This window comes from Mastomys coucha, unplaced genomic scaffold (assembly GCF_008632895.1).
Source record: "Mastomys coucha isolate ucsf_1 unplaced genomic scaffold, UCSF_Mcou_1 pScaffold22, whole genome shotgun sequence".
In the NCBI taxonomy this organism is placed as follows: Eukaryota; Metazoa; Chordata; class Mammalia; order Rodentia; family Muridae; genus Mastomys; species Mastomys coucha.
Window position 1 is genome coordinate 267546633 of NW_022196905.1, and position 5661 is coordinate 267552293.

General features: G+C 40.2%; 1 protein-coding gene across 1 annotated transcript in view; it reads right to left on the reverse strand.

Annotated features, from left to right (window-relative positions):
• LOC116067896 (coiled-coil domain-containing protein 7-like) overlaps positions 1 to 5661 on the reverse strand; it is a 138124-nt gene that overhangs the window by 131198 nt on the left and 1265 nt on the right. The window lies entirely within an intron of this gene.

A 5661-nucleotide genomic window follows, 5' to 3' on the forward strand; every position in this document is an offset into this window, starting at 1 on the left:
TTAGGATGAACAACAATATGAACTAACTAGTACCTTCAGAGCTCCCAGGGTCTCAACCACCAACCAAGTTCTGCACATGGAGGTGTCTGATTGTTCTGACAGCATGTGTATAGTAGAGGATTGCAAATTCGATCATCAATGAGAGGAAAGGACCTCGGCCCTGTGAGGGTTTGGTGCCCCAGTGTAGGGGAATGCGAGGGCCAGAAAGTGGGAGAGGGCGGGGTGGCAGGCATGGGGAAGTGGGAGGCAACAGCGGTTTGTTTTTGTTGTTTTTGTTTGTTTCTTTGTTTTTTGGAGGGGAAACTGGGAATGGAGAAATTTACATGTAAATAAAGAAAATATCTAAAATCAAAAAAAAATCAAAAAAAAAAAGAAAAATTACCCTTTGATAGGAATCATGAACAGGATTCTTCTCCAGTGGCCTCTCTTCCCCACTTTATAGCTTGGTCAAGACAAGGTCTTCTAGTTCATTGCTGGTGGGATTGCAAGCTGGTACAACCACTCTGGAAATCAGTTTGGCACTTCCTCAGGAAACTGCGCATAGTAGTACCTGAGGACCCAGCTATACCACTCCTGGGCATATAACCAGAAGATGCTCCAACATGTAATAAGGACACATGCTCCACCATGTTTATAGCAGCCTTATTTATAATAGCCAGAAGTTGGAAACAACCCAGATGTTCCTCAACAGAGGAATGGATACAGAAAATGTGGTACATCTACACAATGGAGTACTAGTCAGATTAAAAACAATGAATTCATGAAATTCTTAGGGAAATGGATGGATCTGGAGAATATCATCCTGAGTGAGATAACCCAGTCACAAAAGAACACACATGGTATGCACTCACTGATAAGTGCATATTAGTTCAGAAGCTCAGAATACCCAAGATACAATCCACAAATCACAAGAAACTCAAGAAGAAGGAAGACCAAAGTATGGATACTTCAATCCTTCTTAGAAGGGGGAACAAAATACCTCTGGAAGGAGTTACAGAGAAAAAGTGTGGAGCAGAGACTAAATGAAGGACAATCCAGAGACTGTCCCACCTGGGAATCCTTCCCATATACAGTCATCAAACCCAGACACTGCTGTGGATGCCAGCAAGTGCTGGCTGACAGGAGCCTGATATAGCTCTCTCCTGAGAGACTCTGCCAGTGCCTGACTAATACAGAAGTAGAGACTCACAGCCATCCATTGGACTGAACACAAGAGTCCCCAATGAAGGAGCTAGAGATAGGACCCAAGCAGCTGAAGGGGTTTGCAGCCCCTTAGGAGGAACAACAATAACCAGTACCCTCAGAACTCCCAGGAACTAAACCACCAACCAAAGAGTACACATGGTGGGACTCATGGTTCCTAGTCAGTCATCAATGGGAGGAGAGGCCCTTGGTCTTGTCAAGGTTCTGTGCCCCAGTGTAAGAGAATACCAGGGCCAGAAGGCAGGAGAGGGTGGGTTGGTGAGCAGGGGGGAGGGATAGGGAATAGTTTTGTTTTGTTTTTCCGGAGGCGAAACCAGGAAAGGGGTTATCATTTGAAATGTAAATGAAAATACCTAATTAAAAAAAAAAGACAAGGTCTTCTGTGAATGCCTACAATATTGGACTGTGAGTACCTTCCACATGCCTCTTTCCCAACAAATCTCTATCTCTCTTATCAGGAATTACCGATTTTTTTCTGTGAATTTATAAATTACTATGTGGACAGACTCCTCCCCGTCCAGTACTCTCCATTGTCCCATCAGCTGCGCCTAGTATAAATACACAATCTACAGCTATATGAGAGCCTAGTATACTTCATGCGTTCTGCTACTACTTTGCATAAGGTTTTCAATGAAACTTATTATGTGGAGGTGTGGTACATGACACATCTAGCTATTACGGCTTTTAAAAATAGAAGTTTTATGCCACTCCCAAGATGGGGAAAGACCTCTGGGAAGCATTGCCCCAGACAAATCATCACTGAGCCGCTACGGCCCATATCTCAGTGATTGTGTTGGGGATAGTCTTAAACGCTCCAACATGATCACATTACTTACCAAAGCAGCAGCAAAAATCATAGAGCCACAGAGATATGGGACAGAATAAACTGAGGGGTGATAAAACATTCACAGAAATAAAAGGGTTTCTTGGAAACATTGAAGCTGAAGACTTGATATGAAAAATCAGGAATGATGTATTCACAAGTTCTTTTCCAATTCCCAAGTTACAGATTGTTTGTTATATGACGCAAAGACCCTTCACTGTGGCTGAACTCCAAAACAACAGGGGAGTCACTAAATGGGTTTCGCTTTTTCTCTTGCTTTTGTTTTTACTACCAAGTGAATACGACATATTTTCATTTAAAACATAGGCTTTTTAAAATATTTATAACAAGCATTAATCAGCACAAGAGCTGGGCAGAGATTGATCCTCTACACTTCCTACTTCCTACAGCATGCCTACTTCCCAGCCGATAATGCCATTTATATAATTTGCCATGTTTCCATCTGGGCTGCTCTTAATTCCAATTAGCCAACCAACATGGCCATCATTTTACAACTCACCTAATCCATGGCTGTTTCCTCCTCCCTTTGCCTCCCTCTCTCCCTTGTGGTCCTTCTCTTCCAACCCCAAGCCCAGGAACCCTAAATCCTATTGACTGTTGGCATCTTTATTCACCAAGCAGAAGTAATTTGGGGGGCAAGGTCACATAACATCACTTGGGTCTACAGCGCAGACTCTCGTCTCTAGGGCAGCCAGGTCTTACATGGCTTGCACTAAACCACCAATCAAAGAGTACACATAGTGGGACTAATGGCTCCAGCAGCATATATATAACAAAGGATGGCATAATTGGTCATCAGTGGGTGGAGAGGCCCTTGGTCCTGTGAAGGCTCTATGCTCCAGTGTAGGGGAATGTCAGGGCCAGGAAGCAGGAGAGGATGGATTGTTGAGCAGGGGGAGGGGAAAGGGAACAGGGGTTTTTTATTTTTTTATTTTATTTTATTTTTGGAGGGGAAACTGGGAAAGATCATATGACATGTAAATAAAGAAGATATCTAATAAAAAAGATAGACATTATCCTTGCAAAAGAACATTCATGGTAGTCTCTCCTAAATTAATCACTCCAGGAAATGGAGTGTCTAGCTTATCTCTACGGAGCATTAACAGATGTGTTTGTCAGATTTGCACACGTCTGGCTTCAAGAAATGGATGGAGAGTATGCTAAGGGAAACAAGAAATATGTTTCTATTCCAGATAGGAGCAGACACCCAAAGTAGCTCTCTGTGGCTAGACAAGGATATGAGAGTTGACTTTGTAGTTTTCATGATATTGGATGACCACTCTCACCTAACCCACTTGGTGACCCTGCTGACTGAGATCTTCTATTTTATTGGTCAATACTGTAGGAACCAGCCTGTTCAAGACCAGGTCATAGTAAGAGATAATGAAAAAACTTATGGTAACAAGACTCTAGAGCAATGGGAAGACACAGCAGAGCCAGCTCTTCATCTCTGGGTGGTATGAGTGGCTCTCTTACTTTCCCTTATGACTGGGAAGAGATGGTTTCCCAGGAGTGCTCAGTGGGAATCATGTGTACACTGCTCCACTTTCATCTGCCTTTTCATAACAAGGCCACTTCCATGACCAGAAGGCTCTCCCCTATATGTATGTGATTGATTTAAGTATTCACTATTCTCTACCAATTCCTCTAACATTTGGTAAAACGTTATGTGAAGAGGGGTCCCTCTCTGGAACACTTTCAATGGTGAATCCACTGTGTGTTCACCCATTTTATGAGCATTTCTCTATAGAATAATCTCTTCCTTGAGAATATTTTTACCTCTGTTGCTTCTTATAATTAGGCTTCCTCTAGAAAACCTACCTTATGAATGTCACTAATAATAGACCGCTGATCAGGGCAGTGTAAAGGACAACAGTGAACTGAGTGAATTAGGAAATATCCTCTGGCATTCACAATGTTAACATAAGCTTTCACTTACAGAAGTAAATCCTGATAAAATTGGGAGAACTCTATTTTAACAGCCTATTTCATAATTAGACCTAAATAATCCTTCTATGTGGGTCTCCAGCTGGTGGCTGCTTTGGGAGCATGTGGAATCTTTGAGACATGAGGACTGATTGGAGGAGGTGGGTCACTGTGACACTGTGTACTCTGCTGGATTCTTCTTTCCTTGGGTCGCTTCTTGTGTTTGGTAATAGTGATGAAAATAATACAGATATGAACTTTTATTATTTTTCACTTTCTATTCCATTCTAGAGTTATCACATGTTTTATATATTTTGTTTTTCTACCCCTCTCTTGTTCAAATGTGGGCATAAGAAAGGGAGACTTCATCTGGCTTTGTTGTGCATAAATTTCATAACTAGAGAATACTCAGCATTTGAGAGTAACAAAAAGTAAGTGTTGAGTGAATGATAAATTAATGAAGTAGACTTAGCAGCTAATAATTTATGGAGAAAAACAGCATGGAAAACTTTTTCTTTTTTGGCATTTTGTGATTTATAATAAGCCTCTGTAGTATTTGGGAGCATAAGTTTCCATGAAAACATTCGTAATGATGAAGGTTGGATGTGTAACTCTTAAAATTGAAACACCAAGAAATAGTTTACATTTTCATGTCTTAAACAAGTGAATTTCACTGTAAAACATTTTAGAAGAAAACAGCAATGTATATGGGAGACAACAAGCTATTAAAACCTGTTGTCTGATTAAATATTTGTCACTAACTCATTCTGTAAGCCAAATAAAGTGCCAATCATGCCATGCCATAATACATCTACTGAGGTGGGGTCTTCTTATGCCGCCATCCACTCTCAAAAGATTGAGCGTCTTCCAAAGTACTTCACAAGTTTTATTTGAATTTAAACAGTAACCCAAAATGACGGTTGGTGAATAATACAGTGTGCTATGTGCTTAAAAGTTTTAATTTTAAATATATTTAGCAATACTTAAAATATAGCTGTTAATGGGCAATTCTATAAAGTTTTCTAAGCAAAAACTACCAATTTCATGTCTTATTTATCAGCATTGCCTTTCATTTAGATCCAACAAAGCAAATTTCTGGACTTTTCCTTGTGGACCTTATGTAGATTCTAAACAAGTTCATGAAGGCCTCAAGATCTACCCATCTGGGAACATCTTTTATAATATTGCCCAGTAAAGGCCAACACCATTCCCTCTGAAATTAAACACCATGTAATTCTCAGTCTAGTCAAACATGCTTCATCCTCTCTGATGAGCCACACCACACTCAGCTTTTTTTTCATGTATATCATTTACCTTATTCTACTGCTCACATAGCAAGGACAGTAGCTGTATATTTGTTACCTCTTTACATACTTTGCACCCCAGCAGAGTTTTTGCTTGCTAAGGAATATCTACATCAAAAACAAGCTGAATGAAAATTAATTACAACAATCTTTTGGGAATCGTACAATGGGTTCTTCCCTGACAATATGCTCCATATTACCTATCAGCCCAGTGATGTCTTGTTTCATTCACTCGTCTCCATGATGAGCTTAAATCTGATTTCACTGATAAAAGTGAATGAGAGTGTAACATCTCCTGAGAAATTATTTAAAGGCTTACAAGCAGCTGAGTAAGTTTTGCTTTTTTAAAGTAAATTTATTTATTTGAGACAGGATCCCACTCTG